Source organism: Lutra lutra, chromosome 10, assembly GCF_902655055.1.
Source record: "Lutra lutra chromosome 10, mLutLut1.2, whole genome shotgun sequence".
Classification (NCBI taxonomy): Eukaryota; Metazoa; Chordata; class Mammalia; order Carnivora; family Mustelidae; genus Lutra; species Lutra lutra.
The window spans coordinates 3,664,637-3,684,508 of record NC_062287.1 but is presented as its reverse complement, the minus strand read 5'-3'; the positions used below and the strand labels follow the sequence as shown (position 1 = coordinate 3,684,508).

Here is a 19,872-nt window from a genome sequence, read left to right as displayed (position 1 = left end):
GCTAACACTGAAGCATTTGTTGAGAGCGAGACGCGGAGCCCTGTTGGAAAACATGGACGGCTGCGCCATATATGCACAGTTGGTTCCTGGAAGTAGAATTACAGGCCCAGTCATTTATCCACCTGCTTTTTTAGTGCTTAGGGACTGTTTGTTCTCAGTGAATTTTATATCTAATTCTGTGCTTCCTTTCAAAGGTGATCACATATAAGACAATGACTGCAAAGTTCCTTAGCGCACATGCAACCCACTTTCATCCCCCATTAGAGCCCAATTGTTCAGTGACATCCTCGGCATGGGGGGAGCCAGTGCTCTGGCTACTGAACCCTGCGTATGCAAACAAGTTTCTTCATTTCCCTATTAGTGGAATGTGGGCTTTTGCAATATGCTTCAAGAAACAAAATCAGAATTTCTGCAGGTCCATGTGAACCATATTACCATGTAGTGAACATTTCAATTCTGTAAAATAATAATTTATTAAAATGCATCTCAGAAAAGAACACATTCTGCGTGTACCTGTGATTACTGGAAAGGAAAGCAGTGGGCGCAGGTGGGTGCTGAGCTGCTCATTTTCTCGCCACCTCCATTCCCCAGATGCCCTGAGTGCTCGGATCAGACTCAGGGTTCCAGGGTGTGGTGGTGGGAGTTTGGGGGGAGGGTTTCCGAAGGGACCTCTAGCTCTGAGAACGGGCCCTGCATGTACTTCAAGGCGGACACCCCCATCTGAGAGAGCACAACACCCCTCAGACTTCAGAGGAGTCACAGGTGTGTGAGCCCCCGCCCCCCAGGCTCTGAGAGCTAAGGAAGAGGAAACCAAAGGTCCCTGAGCCACAAATGACAGCAGCAGACGGCAGCAGGCTGTGCACGGCCCCGGACCTGGCCATCCCTGCCTCCCTGGATCGAGGCACACATGCAACAGCCAGCTTCTGGGCAATAGGCCTCCTCCCTAAGCTCATAAGCCCAGACGCCAGGGGGAGCTGGGAAGGGAGCCCGAGGATGGACTCGGACCATGGAAAGATTGTTCACGTGTTCACACTGGACAAATGTCTCAGTTCCAATTCCTGTCATGTTTCCGCTTTCTGCATAGGCCCATTTCCCATCATGTCTCTGGCCTTCCTATGTGGTGAGCTGTGGTTTACTAATGACACTGACCTTGGCTCCCAGGTTCCTCTCTGCACTACTGTCCAGGTGAAACAGAGTTCCTCCTCGGAAACCCAACCGTTGAAAACCCAAGTCCGTCCCTATCCCACAGGACTGCATAAGGCCAGCTGCCTTCTCCAAATTTCTAAGGCTCTCTGGTACTCCCGTTAACCACTGGTCCAGACTAACTGCTCCAAACAGTCTCTTCTTGCCTCCAATTCCCCATCTGCCTCCAGCTTCTGCTGTTCCCTTTGTCCCTCAAACCTGGAATCATTCCTTCTCTTTAATCCCCTACACAGAAGATTCTCAAAGGCTTATTAGAAACATCAAGGTAGGAGCGTCTAGGTGGCTCAGTTGGTTAAGCATCTGACTCCTGGTCTCAGCTCAGGTGACGATCTTGGGGTTGTGAGATCAAGCCCCACGTCAAGCTCTGTGCTCAGTGTGGAGTCTGCTTAAGATTCTCTCTCTCCCTCTCCCTTTGCCCCCTGCTTGCTTGCTCTCTCTCGCTCTCTCACACATACACACAAAAGAAAGAAGGAAGGAAGGAAGAAAGGGAAAGGAAAGGAATGGAACAGAAAGGAAAGGAATAAAGAAGGAGAAAAGAAGGGAAGCTTTGTTCTTAGGTCATGAAACAAAATGGTTAACAATCTGTTTGACATACGGCCATTTGAAGTTCCTTCCCCAATTCTAAATCTACCTGAATTTGTCCTCCCTGCCCCCCATAATAAAAAAGAGAGACAGAGAGAGAGAAAAGCCCCTCAGGGACAAAATGTAATCTCCATACTTACAGAAAATAAATTGCAAAGGACACTTAAACTAGCAGTTTATCCCCTTTCCAATCACTCAGCGTCAGTCACTACTCTGCTACGAGGCCTCACGCATTTACAGAATGAAGTACCCAGTATGTTCTAGCAAAAACTGCTTGGAGCAATTTAACCAATAAGCAGATTTTCATTGACTTATATGTATATTTTACAGAGAAAAATAATAATCCTAAAAATTAATACCACTTTCACGATGACCATAGAGTCAAAATAATGTTTATAAAGTGTTTTGAAGTTTTTGAAACTAAAAATTGCTGTTTTTTAGGCAATGTGGCACTAAACCAATCAATTGATGAGGCTTAATTAATTAAAACTGCAGTCTGTATTTTTAAATACTTGTATAAAACCCATGTTTCCATGGGTGCCTGGGTGGCTCAGTTGGTTAGGCGACTGCCATCGGCTCAGGTCATGATCCCAGAGTCCCGGGGTCGAGTCCCGCATCGGGCTCCCAGCTCCATGGGGAGTCTGCTTCTCCCTCTGACCTTCTCCCCTCCTATGTGCTCTCTCACTTTGTCTCTCTCTCTCAAATAAATAAATAAAATCTTAAAAAAAAACAACAACAACAAACCATGTTTCCAGGATAAAATTTGTTTGCACTTATTAAATTTTGCAATCTTAAAGACTTCTACAAAGCTTGATGAAACTAGACCCAAGATAGTGAACTTAATAATATCCAGGAAAAAAATTAAGAAATCTGTGGGACTTAAAATAGAATGTAGGCATTAATATTAAACAGATCATCCTAGTATTTATAGTGTTAGATTCCACTGCACTGCACCTGATAAATATTTTTGCATTTCTTCCGAGTTCAAGGTTTGTGTAGCCTGATTTGGCTCTAGTGTTAATTAGTGAATCTTCCATGGGAAGTTAATTATCCTTCCCTAACCCTGACCAAAATATATGCTGTAAAATGAGCTAAATTTTTTAATCAAGAAAAGGCTTTCCCTGTGGGCTTTTCAGATTTAAAAATCCAATTAGCCTTAATGTTTTCCTTTTAGAGATTAACCACCCTTTTATGTTATGAAACATTAATTGGAATTCAAACTATTTATAGATCTTTTTTAAACAAACTTTAAACAAATCAGTGAATTTTTTGTTTCTTTTACAAATAGTATTCCTAAAGAAATAAAATGTAACCATAGTATTCTTCCATTAATACAGAGTTCATGTTCCTCTTAACAATCACAAGCTATACTCATGTTTCTAGGAATTTTTATGCAGAAAATTATTCAACAGTTCAAAGCATTGAAAGTTCTTCCATGGATAAGCGACATATGGAAGCTCTAACCAGTAATTTTAGTAATGGGATAGCCACCAGGAGCATATAGTGTCCGTAGTGTACCTCAAACTTGCTTTAAAAAAAAAAGCCATCATCTAGAGTGCCAGTTAAAGATACAGAATCCAGGACCTCCCTATTGGTTATTTTGATTCAATAAGCCTAGATTCGGTCCTGGGAACTCATATTTTCCATAAGCACTGCAAATACTTCTTACTTCTTAACAGTAAGCCAGTCGGGAAACCTGTGGCTCAGGCGGACAGGCAGGCTCTCAGTCGACCACCGATAGTGGTTTAAAAGCTGCGTTAACTTGACAGAGTTACTTCAAAGTCTGTGCCCCAGCTTCTTCATCAGTAAAACCAGGCTACTGGTTGTAGCTCCCACAAAATGTTGTGAGAATCAAGACAGCGGGTGTGACACACTTGACACAGTGCCTGCTGGGGGAAATGTTCAGTAAAATGCTCGTGTCTCCTCTGCTATTTTTTCTTGCTTTGTTTCAGCAGGACCAACTTCCCCTAACCCTTCACCATGCTACCAGTCTTAAATCCTACAGTTAGAGATAAAATTTTAAGTCTAAGAAGTACCACTTCTACCTTGGCAGAGGGAATGGAGGGACAAAGTAAACCATGGCTAATGCCCAAGAGAGCTTGGACTTGGCCCTAACGATTCCTCCCTAGGTTCAACCACAAGATTCTCCTCTAGTCATCTGTTCATTCAACTGCCGCTTCTTGTCCCACTGACGTGTGTCATGACCGTACAAAGCATGGAGGTATAACAGCAAGAAAATCAGAAGTGTTTTTCTGGATGGGGTTTTGGCCCCATTTTTGGTTTTCTCTCTCCTCTTCTCCCTTATCCCTCCCCCACTCTGCCTTGACTTCCACATCTGCCCTGCACAGATGAGAATTCCCTTATGCTCCCTGACCCATAGCTCTCAAGGTCAAGCTCAGCTCCTGTGGCTGATGCCAGATGAAGAATGAAGCCCACTTTCCTGCATACACATGAGCAGAGGGTCAGAGACAAGCCAAGATCCCAGAACCCTAGAACAGCCCCAAAATGGGTGAGGGCTCTTAGGAGTCTACAAGGACTCTCAGATATAGTGAATATTTTATTTGCACAAAATGTAATGCAGAAAAATGTGTAAATTTTGGAATGAACAAAGTCTTCTCAATAATCCCCTCCCCTGGAGTCCACATCCAGCCCTACACAATGTGTCACAGAGTGTGCAGGGGACAGCTTTAACATTTTCCCCCTGGCCAGTTGAGGGAGAGTACCATTTCTCATTTGTTCCCCAAGTACACATCCTCACCAAAATAGCACAGACTTGAGAAAGGGTGCGGAGGTCAGCCGATGGACATTTGGAAAGGAAGCATGACGATGGTCAGGAGGGAAAAATTCTACTCAGGTATAATGATCCCTTTCATTAATAATTCACGGGCCTGCCTTGACCCTGCAGATGTCGTTTATGCAGCATCGGGGCAGTAAAGGAGAGCAGAGACAAGAAGCATCAATTCCCTGTGACCAAGGGCACCGGGGAACCCATAGGATGCGGAGCCAGCACCTCAGCAACAAGGGAGTTGGAGCTGGGAGTAGAAACCAGTGCTTCTCAGAGGAGTCAGGCCAGAGGAGTCAGGCCAACAGCTGTAAACAATCCTGGCTCTGTCCAGCTCTCCAGCCGCCCCCACTGGCCTTAAGTGGGCTACACTGAAAACCAAGGCCAGGACTTTGAGGGAAAACAAAACAAAACAGAACAGGAAGGTGTCCTGTGGGGAGGAGGAGGGAGCAGGACTCCCAGGAAGAGGCCCTCAAATGCAGCAGCGGGGCCCAGACATCCTGGTTCTGCCTTGTTCCTCCATGGGCCACTGGGGTTTTCTGAGCAGGAGACCCTAGTCCATAATAAGTGAGAAGGTTTCTCCTCACCCGTTCTACTTCCAGCACCTTCATTTCTTCCACTGGGCCTGTGCAGTCAAGACTTCTGTGGAGTAACGGTTACTGTCATGTGAGGGGGAAGGCACGAGGCAGGGAGGTGTGGCAGGCCTTGCTAGATGGCAGGCCCTTCTCGCCACCACGTCTTCACCAGTCACCTACTGGCCAGGTCCCCATGACAAGCTACCTAAAATTTAGTGGCTGAAGACAGCCTTCTTGCTCCTGCCGCTGCAGGGTTAGGCGGGACCCCTTGGCTCCGCTCCACACGCTGGTGGCTGGAGGGGTTCACCCGGGCTGGGGGCCTCCCACATGGCACCAGGGTGCTGGCTGTCCGTGGGATGCTCCATTCCGGTTCACGTGGCCGCTGTGTCTGTTTCCGCTAGGACTGCGCAGTCCACCACAGGAAGCGCCAGCCACACGTGGCTATTTACACTGAAAATAATACTGATGAAAATGGCTGGAAGCAAAAGTGCCCGTTTCTCAGCTACCAGCCCCATGGCAAGGACTGAGGAGTCCCGTGTGGCTAGCGTCTACCGCACTGGCTAGTGTAGGGCCGTGTCTAGGGCCTCTCCCCCAGGGGGCTGACTCCCCGGCACAGCAGAGCATCGAGGCCTCAAGACCTGGCCTCGGACACCCCAGACGCCACTTCTGCATTCTGCTGGCCGAAGCCCTTCACAAAATAACAGATTCAAGGACGGAAAATCAACTCTGAAGCAAGAAATCCCACAGAGGCTACAGCAGCAGAGAGGGAGAATTGATCTGACGCCACTTTTAACACTCAACCTCCACAGCTGACTCAACCGTGTGTTCTCTCACCGCACACGTGCCCCTCCCGGCCTCGCCTCTCCTCCCCTGCTGCCTTGCATTTGTGTTGCTCTCTGCGTGGCAGCCACGTTCCCTCCAAGCTCTGCTTCTGTAACCCCTTTCCGTCCAACTGTGAGGTAAAACTACGTGGTGAAGTAAAGACTGCTTGTGTCCCACTGTCAGATTTCGGATGGCTCCCAGGATCACATGCTCCAATCCTTTGCCCCTGTCTTGCTCTGTCACGCTTGGCAAAATCAAAACTCAGCACAAGTGGTCTGATGAGAACATCTCTAAATTCCCACCACCAACCACACCTACCCACTACCAGCATCCCTCTGTCTCTATCCACCAACGCTACACTCCCAGAGCCCCAGGGGAGGCCTGAAACCAAATCCTAGTATATCGTGTTTTTCCCTACATATAATTTCATTTATAAAGAAGGCACAGTAAGAGATTAACAAGAATAACTAGTGACAGAATAGAACTACAACAATACACTGTAATGAAAGAATATGGTGTGTCTCTCTCTCAATATATCATTATACTGGACTCACTGTTCTTCCTGGGATCTTGGGAGATGGGAGAACTCCTGCGTGGCAAGATGCGCGGGGTGGGCACTGAGGTAGTGTCAGTTCATCAGGAGGAAGGTCATCAGGTTCTGGCCACGGGCCACCACAGTACCTGGGAAAGCGAACCACAGAGGAGAGGGGCTGTGGTAGATGCCGTGTTCTTGTGAGATTACACCTCCTTTCACCTCGGCAATCCTTCCTCCTTCCATCTCCCAGCTCCACGGATCACCCCTACCAGCACACAGACATGGGGACACCACATGCCTTCCAGCAACTGCCCCACTTCTCTGCATGTGTCCATTTCTTATCTTTCTTCGCTCAGGCTTCTGCCAATGACTTCACCACAGCTGCTTCTGTCAAGAGCACCAGTGGCCTCCAGATACTTTTCCTGCCTGACCTGTCAGCCACTTCTTACTTTCCTTGTGGGGCTTCTAGAACCTCACCCTCTTCTGGCTTTCCTGTGGCCTCACTCCAGCTCAGTCTGCTATGCATGCTCCCTCCCTTGTCTCGGATCTTCTGAAGTGAGGGTGCCCCGGGGACCAGCTCGAGACTATCTGCTCCCTCCACACCATCTCCCTGGGTGATCTCATCCAGGGTCAGGACCATCCATTTGCCAAGGGCTTCCAAACGTATACTTCTAATCCATACCTCTTCTGAAGTTCCTACATCAAAATTCCTGCATATTATCTCCTGTCACTTCTAACAGACGTCAAAAAAACTAAGGTTTCCAACGCTCAACTCCTACTACACTTTCTTACAACCCAGACATTGTCCTTCCATTTCCTCACGTTGGTTTTGCAGACATCTTCAATTCGCCTTGCTCAACCTTATGTCCCATGCGTCAGGAATTCCCATAAGCTCTACCTTCAGAAAACCACCGGAATCACCACCTCCTCCTCTGCCCCGACCTGGGCCATTGCCATCTCTTATGCAGAGTATTCTAGTAGCCTCCTGACTAGTCTCCCTACTTCCACTCAGAGCCCTACAGTGGTCCTGTTGGATCTCTGTGGATCAGGTCATTTCATTCTTCTGCCCAGAACCTTCAGATGGTTCCGAGTTTCTCTAAGAAAACCAAAGCCTGTGCAGCAGACCCACTGTCTCCTACCGACCTCCTCTCCTACTACATTCTCCCCTCCACTCACTCAGCACAGGAGGCCCCTTCTCAGGGCTTCCATGCTGAGGGCTTCCTTTGCGGGAAGGCTCTCTCCCAGCTCCCCCCTCCCTCCTCAAAGCTCAGCACAAATGTCGTTTGTGAACGACGCTGACCTTACCCGAGCACGCTAAACCTGCCACCACCCCAGTCCCCAGAGCCTCCAACCCTGACACTCTGTTCTTCCCTTTATCCACTGCTCATCTTCTAATATACTGTATTATATATATAATATACACAGATTATGCACATATAAATACATATATTATATACATACATATATAGTATATATCATGTACAGTGTATTATTACACAGTGTATAGTTATATTTTATGTTTTCTTCTGCTTAAGTTACATTAAGGCAGGGATTTTTTTTTAAAGATTTTATTTATTTATTTGACACAGAGAGAGAGATCACAAGTAGGCAGAGAGGCAGACAGAGAGAGAGGAGGAAGCAGGCTCCCTGCCAAGCAGAGAGCCCGATGTGGGGCTCGATCCGAGGACGCTGATATCATGACCCGAGCTGAAGGCAGAGGCTTAACCCACTGAGCCACCCAGGCGCCCAAGGCAGGGATCTTAAGTATCTACTACTGGGTACATGATAGGTGCTTAACAAATACTTGTCAAGGGACACCGGCAGGTTCAGTTAGTAAAGCATGAGATTCTTGATCTCAGGGTCGTTGAGTTCAAGCCCCTGGGAGGAGAGATGAGTTTAAAAAAAAAAAAAAAAGGGGGCGCCTGGGTGGCTCAGTGGGGCAAAGCCTCTGCCTCCGGCTCAGGTCATGACCCTAGGGTCCTGGGATAGAGCCCCGCAACAGGCTCTCTGCTCCACGGGGAGCCTGCTTCCTCCTCTCTCTCTGCCTGCCTCTCTGACTACTTGTGATCTCTATCAAACAAATAAATAAAATCTTTAAAAAAAAGCCAAATAATGAAATGAGGTATTTGAACCCTGCATATTTTATCTGTACCAATACCAGAATGATGCCAAAACAAATTTAAATACATTAGAACAGTTGGATAATCAAGAGTAACTACTCCAGGTGGTGAAATCATGAATGAAGTTAAATCATCTCTTTCCTATGACCATTTCCAGGTCAAATTGTCAGGTCACATTAATTACCCTTTTCCCCTCCATTAGCTTTCTTTTTCTGACCTATGTCCCATGTCTAAAGAAATCTGCTACAGAGAGTCTGTTAATGCATTAGTCCATAATGGGTTAAAGTAGGTACTTCATGAGGAAAACACCTATAATAAGAATTTTATTTCCAAAAGTTATTTTTTTAAAAACTGGTGTTTGTCTTATACTTTCAGTTATCCTTTAATTGTACTTTAGTCATATTTGTGACAATTTGAGAGGTTTACATATCAGTTTTACAATGTGAAATTATTTTTATTTGAATACGTCAATCCTCCTCCACCCTTAATTCCCATCACTAGGAATTTGGTATATGGAGCGAGACTCTGTCACGAAGCTATTTACTACCTCAGTGACTCTGTTTCTATCTCTGGAAAATGGGAAGAATAGTTGTGTCCTCACCACATGGTCACTGTGAGAATTCAGTGTGTTTAACATATGCAGAATCTTCCCAGTAATGTCAGGTCTGGAACAGTACCACAGAAGGGTTTATTGTTGAAACTCTAATTTTGAAATTTATTTTTTTTAAGTTTTATTTTATTTATTTATTTATTTATTTATTTGAAGGAGAAAGAGAGAGGCTGGGAGGAGTGGAGGGTGAGGGAGAGGGAGAGCGGACTCCATGCTCAACATAGAGCCTAATGCAGGGCTCGATCTCATGACCCTCAAGATTACGACCTGAGCTGAAGTCAAGAGTTGAACATTTAACTGACTGAGCCACTCAGGGACCCCTAATTTTGAACTTTAAGTTGTATATTTATTTTCAAATACAATTCTCTGGCTTTTAAACTCAGGGTGCAGATTTAAAGATAAGAAGAAGAGTATGAAGTAACACAGTTTTTTAAATGTAGCTTTGCTCAATGATCCAATAAATTATATACTTAACATTAAATAAATCAATATATTTGTGTTATACCTGATATGTATTCCATTCAAAACTTTCTAAGGACAAGAACTGCTCTAATTAAAATCATAGTAGTTCACTGAAGAAGACACAAAAGGATGGAAAAACATTCCATGTTCATGGATCAGAAAAAAAAAAAAAAACATCGTAGGGACACCTGGGTGACTCAGTGGGTTAAGCCTCTGCCTTCAGCTCAGGTCATGATCTCAGGGTCCTGGGATCAAGTCCTGCATTTGGCTCTCTGCTCAGCGGGGACCCTGCTTCCCTGTCTCTCTCTGCCTGCCTCTCTGTCTACTTGTGATCTCTCTCTGTCAAATAAATAAATAAAATATTTTTTTAAAAATCGTTAAAATGACTATGCTGCCCAGGGTAATCTATATACTTTTAACCTCATCCTAATCAAAATACCAATGGCATTTTTCAAAATGCTGGAACAAACAATCCTAAAATTTGTATGGAAGCAAAAAGACCCCGAATTGCCAAGGAAATGTTGAAAAAGAAAAACAAAACTGGGACATCACATTGCCTGATTTCAAGCTATATTACAAAGCTGTGATCACCAAGACAGCATGGTACTGGCACAAAAACAGACACATAGACAGTGGAACAGAATAGAGAGCCCAGATACGGACCCTCAATTCTACGGTCAAATAATCTTCAACAAAGCAGGAAAAATACCAGTGGAAAAAAGATAGTCTCTTTCAATAAATGGTGCTGGGAAAATTGGACAGCTATGTATAGAAGAATGAAACTCGACCCTTGTGTTATACCATACACAAAGATAAACTCTAAATGAATGAATGACCTCAGTGTGAGACAGGAATCGATCAAAATCCTGAAGGAGTTACTTGTTCTTTGGGTGTTGAGTTTGATAAGTTCTTTATAGGCTTTAGATACTAGCCCTTTATCTTATATGTCATTTGGAAATATCTTCTCCTATTCTGTCAGTTGTCTCTTGGTTTTGTTGACTTTTCCTTTGCTGTGCAAAAGCTTTTTATCTTGATGAAGTCCCAATAGTTCATTTTTGCCCTTGCTTCCCTTGCCTTTGGCGATGTGTCTAGGAAGAAGTTGCTGCGGCTAAGGTCAAGAAATGGGCAGAAGACATGAACAGACATTTCTGCAAAGAAGACATCCAAATGGCCAACAGACACATGAAAAAGTGCTCCGCCAGGGAAATACAAATCAAAACCACAGTGAGATACCACCTCACACCAGTCAGAATGGCTAAAATTAACAAGTCAGGAAACGACAGGTGTTGGAGAGGATGTGGAGAAAGGGGAACCCTCCTACACTGTTGGTGGGAGTGCAAGCTGGTACAGCTACTCTGGAAAACAGTATGGAGGTTTCTCAAAAAGTTGAAAATAGAGCTACCCTACGACCCAGCAATTGCATTACTGGGTATTTACCTTAAAGATACAAATGTAGTGATCTGAAGGGGCACATAGACCTGAATGTTTATAGCAGCAATGTCCAAAATAGCCAAACCATGGAAAGAGCCTATATGTCCATCAACAGATGAATAGATAAAGAAAAAGAAAATGTGGTATACACACACACACACACACACACACACACACACACAAATGGAATACTATGCAGCCATCAAAAATGAAATCTTGCCATTTGCAATGACATGGATGGAACTAGAGGGTATTATGCTAAGTGAAATAAGAGAAAGATAATTATCATATGACCTCACTGATATGAGGAATTTGAGAAACAAGACAGAGGACTATAGGAGAAGGGAGGGAAAAATGAAACAAAATGAAACCAGAGAGGGAGACAAACCATAAGAGATTCTTAATCTCGGGAAACAAACTGAGGGTTGCTGGAGGGGAGAAGGGTGAGAGGAATGGGGTAGCTGGGTAATGGACATTGGGGAGGGTATGTGCTATGTTGAGAAGAAGAAAAACAAAATTCTAGAGGAGAACATAGACAGTAACCTCTTCAACATTAGCCACAGCAACTTCTTTCAAGATACATCTCCAAAGGCAAGGGAAACAAACGTGAAAATGAACTTTTAGGACTTCATCAAGATAAAAAGCTTCTGCACAACAAAAGAAATGTCAACAAAACAAAGAGGCAACCCAGGAAATGGGAGAAGATATTTGCAAATAACACTAAAGACAAAGGCTGATTGCCAGATCTATAAAGAACTTCTCAAACTCAACACCCCAAAAACAGATAATCAAGTCAAAAAATGAGAAGACATGAGCAGACACTTCTCCAAAGAAGACATACAAATGGCTAACAAACACATGAAAAAGTGCTTAACATCATTAGCCATCAAGGAAATTCAAACCAAAACCACATAGAGATACCACCTTACACCAGTCAGAATGGCCAAAATCGACAAGGCAAGAAACAACAAACATTGGAGAGGATGTGGAGAAAGGGGAACCCTCTTACACTGTTGGTGGGAATGCAAACTGGTGCAGCCACTTTGGAAAACAGCATGGAAGTTCCTCAAAAAGTTAAAAATAGAGCTACCCTATGACCCAGCAATTGCACTACTGGGTATTTACCCCAAAGGTACAGATGTAGTTAAAGGAAGTGTCATATGCACCCAATGTTCATAGCAGCAGTGGTCACAATAGCCAAACTGTGGAAGGAGCCAACATACCATTCAACAGACGAAGGGATAAAGATGTGGTCCATATACACAATGGAATATTATTCAGCCAACAGAAAGGATGAATATGCAACTTTTACATCAACATGGTTGGGTCTGGAGGAGATTATGCTGAGTGAAATAAGTCAAGCAGAGAAAGTCAATTATTATATGATTTCACTTATTTGTGGAACATAAGGAATAGCACTGAGGACATTAGGAGAAGGAAAGGAAAAATGAAGGGGGGTGGAATCAGAAGGGGAGACCAACCATGAGAGACTGTGGACTCTGAGAAACAAACTGAGGGTTTTGGAGGGGAGGGGTGGGGGGGGTTGGGTGAGCCTGGTGGTGGGTATTAAGGAGGGCACGGATTCCATGGAGCACTGGGTGTTATAAGCAAACAATGAATCATGGAACAGTACATCAAAAATTAATGATGTACTGTACAGTGACAAATAAAATAAAATAAAATAAAAATTACAGTGGTTCCAAAGTACCAAAGAGAGCACAGGCTGTCTCATGGCTGTTCAGTAACCATTTAGTGATAACACTTCAGCATTCTCCAAAAGGGCAGTTAGTGTTCTGATATCTTGTGGCAAAGTGAACTATATTCTTGACCATCATGTCTTTCAGCAGTAAAGGCTGTATATACAAATGGCATTTGCAAGGGCAAATCTATTTAAAGCCAAGGACTCGTTTAGCCTTTCCTCTGAACATTTTATCCCTTGACTAAATGCATTCATCAAAAACAGCATAGATTTGTAGCTCTGCTACCTCATAGCTTAATGGATTTTTGTTTGATTACTGTATTGATTTAATTTTTTAAAGATGCAAATATACATGGCCTACTTGCTGAAACATTTTTTCTTAAAGGGAATAAAATTCAGGGCACTGTTTTCTTCCTTCCCCTTTCTGTCCTCATTCCTTTTTAACCACGTTAGAAAGATAAATCGAAGAGCCATCTTATAGCTGGGCTGGGTCCACACAGCTGTGTGCTACCCTCAAGGCAAGCTTGGCCCCAGAGGTGACCTGGGAGTCCACACAGGAGGGGACTTCACAGTCACAGACTCGCAGGTGCTAAACGAGAAAACCATCTACAGGCAACCTGGAATCTTTAGATGCAGGGTCCCTAGGCTTGGGAGGGAGGTTGTACTCACTGGGAGGTTCATCGTAAGGAAGGGCAGGTCATGAGGATTCCTGTTCGTGCACAGCTACACAGTCTGGGGCTGTCAAATAAGAGACACAAGAATCAAGGGTCTCCAGGAAGTGTGGTGTGTGCTTGCAGGGGGTCCGGGGACGTGGGAGGAGGACCGACGGCCGCCTGGCCTCTGTGAGCTCTTCTGGCCCCTGAGCGGCTGTGCGCAGGTATGGGGTGGACTGGCGCGGGTCAAGTCTCCATTAGCCAAGCCCAAGGAAAGCTTATCTAGAAGAAGGGGACCCAAGAAAAATGACAATACAGGTTGCCCCTTGCAGGAGCCTCTGGTGAAACAGTGGCCCCACCCACCAGCAGCAGTAACAAGCAGTGTGAGTAAGAATGCCAACAGCAGGGCTCCTGGGCGGCTCAGTCAGTGAAGCGTCTGCCTTTGGCTCAGGTCATGATCCTGGGGTCCCACGATGGAGCCCCGCATTGGGCTCCCTGCTCCATGGGCATTCTACTTCTCCCTCTCCCTCGACCCCTCCCCTCAACTTCCCCCCTGCTCATGCTCTCTCTCAAATAAATAAACAGAATCTTCAAAAAAGAAATAGAGAAAAAGACCGGCAGCAAGGATGATGTCAGTGACAACAGCAGCAACACAGCTAACCCAGCTTCTGACAGGGACATCACAGCAACACACGCGGGGAAAGCCACGAACCAGAGAGCACCATGCCGGGTGCCCATGTGCACATCCCATTAACCCCCCCCCCCAGTCACACAGATGCCCCAGCTCCCTGGCAGGAGGGAAGAGACGTGTGAGCAAGGCCGAGACGGTGGCACACCTTGCCCAGACACACACAGCTGGTGAGACAAGTTCACGACGGAACCCACGACTGTTTTCTTGAAACCACATTGCCTCTCTCAGAAAAGCTTGATCAACCAGATTACTGAACTGATAGGAATGCTCAGTATCGGGAGGGTGCTGGGAAGTCCCAGTTTGGAAATTTTATTTGGTGCATGTTTTCTATCTTATTAGTGGAACAAATTCAGCTGCAGTTCAACATTATAAGGTTATCATCTGTGAGAATTACTATGGAAAAGTGAGCCTTTCCTTCATTACGGGGAATGCCTCAAAGCTTGGGAATGATTGAGCTACATCACTGATCAATTCTGCAGATCAGGAGTCTCCCAGCTGACCGTAAATAAAAAATATGCTTGCTCTACAGAGATAAAAACAAAGAGCCAGGGGCGCCTGGGTGGCTCAGTGGGTTAAGCCACTGCCTTCGGCTCAGGTCATGATCTCAGGGTCCTGGGATCGAGTCCCGCGTCGGGCTCTTTGCTCTGCAAGGAGCCTGCTTCCCTCTCTCCCTCTCCGCCTGCCTCTGTCTACTTGTGATCTCTCTCTGTCAAATAAATAAATAAAATCTTAAAAAAAAAATAAAAAACAAAGAGCCAATACAAGTTTACTGCTTTTTTAATTTCTCCTTTGCTTTTCTATTATTTAGAGAAGCACAATTGATTTTTATTTCCTCTTTCAAATTACCTTCTTCAAGAAACAATGAGCCATAGGATCCCTTTAAGGGTTTTTGATTTGTTCACATGATTGGAAAATCATTTTGTTGCTGAAAAAAAAAAAAAGTAGGGATGCTTTCCAATCACATGGGGCTGAAATATAAACTATATTTGGAAGGAAGAATGCTAGTCATTGCTTAAAAGATTTTTTAAGATAACACAATGGGGTGGGGCACCTGGGTGGCTCAGTGGGTTAAAGCCTCTGCCTTCGGCTCAGGTCATGATCCCAGGGTCCTGGGATCGAGCCCCACATCGGGCTCTCAGCTCAGCGGGGAGCCTGCTTCCCCCTCTCTCTCTGCCTGCCTCTCTGCCTACTTGTGATCTCTCTCTGTCAAATAAATAAATAAAATCTTAAAAAAAAAAAAAAAAAGATAACACAATGGGGTAATTTCTGTTTCCGACAAGATATCCCACCCAAACTGGAAGCGACCACCGAGGCTGCAGGCGCGGCCCCTGACCCATCTCGAAGCCCCGGGCGAGCTTCCGTGGCAAAGAGCCCTCTCCACGGGAGGGGCACCCACAGTCGGATTCCGGCCACGGCCGCCGTCCTTCCAGGGGCAGTGACGTCACGGCCTTCCCGACCGGCCACCACCCCCCCATCCTTGCCCTCCTGCACTCAGGCCAGCACAAGGCCGACACTCGGGGCAGGCAGGCGGGCAAGGACCAGCGCCCGCCCACGCGGGGCGGAAGGAGGCCCTTGCAGAGGCAGGGGTGGCAGCTACGGCCGGGGAGCCTGGCTCCGTCCCCTGCGGCCATGTGACATGCACCCCATGCTCCGCGGTCACCGCCACCGCTGCGTCTGCCTCCCGCATCCCGTGGATTCCAGAAGGATTGCCTCTGGGCGTCTGTGACCCACGGAGCACGCGCCGCGCAGGGTGTGCGGGTTCAGCAGGGCTCCTGGGCTCCTCACCGGCCCGTGTGCGGCTGCGCACCTGCGGGCGTGTCTGCGGGGCCCCGCGGCCTCCGGGGGTCTCCCCACACCCGGGCTCCGCCGCGCTGGGCTGTGGCGGCCGGACGCTGCCCCACCGAGCAGAACGCGAGGCCCCGGGCCACAGCGGGCCCGGCCCCGTCGCAGCTGGTTTCCTTGCTGCCGCTGCCGGTTTCGGGTTTGGCTTCCATCAAGGCAGCCTCGGACGTGCCCAGAGTCACGGAGGAGACTCGGACTCCCTCTCTGAGCGGCGCTGCGGCGAGGTCACACACGGGAAGGGTGCGGGCGGGAGGTACTGCTGCGGGGTGTTTGGAAAACCCCATTTTCCGGCCCCTCAGATCGGAGTCTGTCCGCAGCGGTGACCCCAGCACACCCGACAGCTCTGCAGAAGCACAGAAGGAACCGGCAGGGGCGCGACTCCGACCTGCAGGCGGCCGTCTGTGCTACGCCGTCCGCGACATCTCACGCAGCACGGAGGGTGTCCGGTCCTTCTCCTGAGCAGGCGGACTTAACTGTGCTTCGACAGTGGGCCCAAACCCGCTCTGAACACACAGCGTCGTGTTGCTGCAATCCTGACAGCGTTCAGCTCATCACCGGCACGTCCCCACCCCACCTGGTGACACCTCTCCTGACACCTGTCCCTGAGCTGGAGCTCGTCCTTCTGGGCAGGCGGACTCGACTCTCCTGTCTACTCTTCTCACCGGCTCGTCTAAGATACCCTAATCCGCCTTCCTGCCAAAGACCCGGGACCCCTCCCGCTCCAAGGCAGCGCAGCCTGACACCATGTGACCCGCCCCCCTTTCCACTAGGCAAGTGACACAAATGGACAAAAATCCTCACAGGTATAAACTCCCAGCTCAACGGTCTAGGCAGGGATAAAGAACTCAGCTGGATAAGAAAACACAATGAAGTCCCCTGCAAAGGCTCAAAAGCGACACAGGAGCTGCCGGCGTGGCAGGACGCGGGTGGAGGCGCTCGAGGAAGAGTCACAGGACGGGCGTCCGCTGCACAACGAGAGCTGTGAAGCGGTGCACAAACGGGCGGAGCCGAGGCCGGGATTATTTGGGGGTCCTGCCTCTCTCCAGGCAAAAGAGATGGAGAATCAGAACACAAAGGAGATGGAATGAGACGGTTTTGAGAAAACACCGAAGAACGAAAACCAGAAAGACTGATCAGATTTGGGGAAACACAACCAGCCGCGAAAGAATGTTCAGTGGGGCCTGTCTCTCCTTAGTGGGAAGGAACTCCCTGTGGATTCTTTTATGCTGAAGCAAACGACCTTTGGTGACCTTGCCTCCCTGCAAAAGTGGGGCCCTGTGCTTTTGAAAAGTGTCTTGAAATAACAGTTATTACGTTAGTCACTGAGGCTGCAAAAACCATTTTGTTTTCTGCACAAAACAAAAATCATGTTTGGCTTTCTTTATGGCATAATTTAAAATAAATGTACACAGTCCACATGCATGAATGGAAACAAAGGTAATCAAGCGGCCAACATGGAGAGAGCTGGGAGCTTTGCTTCTTAATAGCCGTCCTCCATGGTGTGTGGCTGTCACTTTGGCAAGGGGATACAAAGCTATTGCGAGGTTCTGGCATTTGCGTATCATTTCTTCTTTTCCTTACTCTCCCAGTGCTGAGGTTGTGTCTTTTGGGTTTTTGTTGTTGCTTTGTTTTCTAAGAAACCTTACCAAACTTCTGTTCATTTGTATTTGATATTATTGTTTACAAGGAAAAAAAGGAAATCGAAAAAAATTGCGAGTTGAATGACCAAAAAAAAGCATAAAATGTAAAAAGTGGATAAAAATGTTTTCATTTAGAGATCTTTTTACTGTGACAGAACAGCAGCTCTTACACATGGTAAGCTAAGGAAACTTTCAAAACATCTACGTGGAACAGACACAAGCACCTCGCTGACAATCAGCCACTTACTGGGGCATGAAACTGACAGGAACCGGGCTGAGTCAATTTTAAATAAGTTCAAAGCAAATTCAGGACTTAGACGTTTCTAAGTCAGTGACACAGGTTGGTGGGGGGGTGGATCTCCACGAGGACAGAGATTTTTGTTTGTTTGTTCACATGGTCAATCCCCAGTACATTTTTGTGGAATAAATGTGGCAATTGAAAGAGAAAAACAGCAGATGATTTGGTTACGGTGCTACTGGGGACACCTCATTTCCTATCTAGAATACTGCATGTCACAATTTGAAAGAGATCATGAGAGTATCCCAAAGGACCAAGGCATGAAGAGGCTTGAAATCCCGTGATAAGAATAAACTAAAGAAACTGGGAAGACAAGAAATTCTTTGTGATGCTGGGACACAGAAACATTCAAGGATTTGATCTCCATCTCTACAGGGACCTTCCACTCCTGGGATTTGGTGGCTCCCATGTTAACATTTGGAACATCAGGTATCCGTTTTCTACAGAATTTTTCAAAAAGATAACATGACAACCACGTTATTTTTACCTGGTGGGTTAACTGCGATGCCTAGATTAGATGGCAAAACTCGTTACTTGTGTGAGGTGTAATAATAAGTACTCCTTATCTTCCAGAAACACATTTTGAAACATGTATGGATGAATGCAAAACAAAGTTCAAATGAAGGTGCTGCAAGAAAAACAACCAGTGTACAGTGATCTATGTCATGAATGGGGTCATCTCTCAGGAACCAAACTTGGAAATTCTTTTCTTTCACCTCCCCTCAACCCTCTCTAGAGCTGTCCATCTTCCGCACAGGACGGACATGCCCTCTCCAATTCATTAAATGAAACTTGCAGGAAGAATGACTGTGAGCCATTTCTCAAACCTTGGTCTCTTACTGTTGGTCTTAGAAGCATTCCCAAACCCAGGGCTGTTTCTCAGTTCTTAGTGGCTCAAAGGCTCTACTTTTTTGTATGGACAAGGGCTAGTTCTGAGTCACCTACATAGTGAGTTATTAAGGGTTAATAAAATTGGAAGTTCATAAACCAAAATGAGCACATCATGAGGTCATGGGCGGCTGACTTCACCACACTGCACACTTCCTCTGTGTGTGTGGGCAAAGGCTCCTCACTGGAACCCCCAACTTCCTAGAGGAGAAGTTGTAATTATTGAATCTTATGTGTTGGTCTGACTTGGCTGTGGTTTTTGATTGCTCTAATTATTTGTAGAATTTTTACTTTCATTGATGGTGTTATGGTGTTTTAATGATGGCTGATTCTCCTTTCTATAGTTATTTTGTACATTTTCAATATGATGGTGGAGTTCTTCTGCTCACTAGACAGTACAGAAGCTGTAGTGGGTGAGGGAAGAGTTGTTAAATGGAAATTTTCCGGGACAAATCAAAAGCATCTCCCAGCCATTGCTCTAGTAAAGCTCACTTCTGTTATGTAGATACGGGAGGTGAATTAGTTTCCTAAGGCTGCTCTAACAACACAAAGGTGATGGTTTAAGACAACCCAAATTTATCCTCTTAGGGTTCTGGAGTTCAGAATTCCAAAACCACAGTCACTGGGTTAAAATCCAATTCCTTGCTTTTCTAGATTCTCAAGGGTTCCTCAGCTCCTGGTTCCCTTTTCCTCTTCAAGGTCAGTAGTGGATGGCCATCTGCTCGCACGCAATCCCTCTGACACTCTCCTCCCCACTCCATTACTTATAAAGACTGCTATAACTAAGCTGGGCACACCAAGATAATCCAGAATAATTCCCCCATCCATCCCATGACCAAAGATCCTTAACCACACTTGGACAGCCCATCCTGCCACGTACAGTGATATATCCACATGTTCTGACAATGTGTACATGCTCCTGCCTCCACAGAAGTACTGTGAGCCAGCCCCTCTCTGGTATCTAAGAATATTTTCTGTCACCAGAACTGTCATTATGGCCAGTGGAGATGAACTGAAATCCTGAAATAGAAACGGAAGT

General features: G+C 46.3%; 1 long non-coding RNA gene across 2 annotated transcripts in view; it reads right to left on the bottom strand.

Annotated features, from left to right (window-relative positions):
* LOC125079311 (uncharacterized) overlaps positions 1–19,872 on the bottom strand; it is a 53,085-nt gene that overhangs the window by 20,752 nt on the left and 12,461 nt on the right. For both annotated transcript variants that reach the window (XR_007121085.1, XR_007121084.1), the window contains exon 3: positions 6,519–6,645. This is a non-coding gene — a long non-coding RNA (uncharacterized LOC125079311). The remainder of the gene's footprint in view (positions 1–6,518; positions 6,646–19,872) is intronic.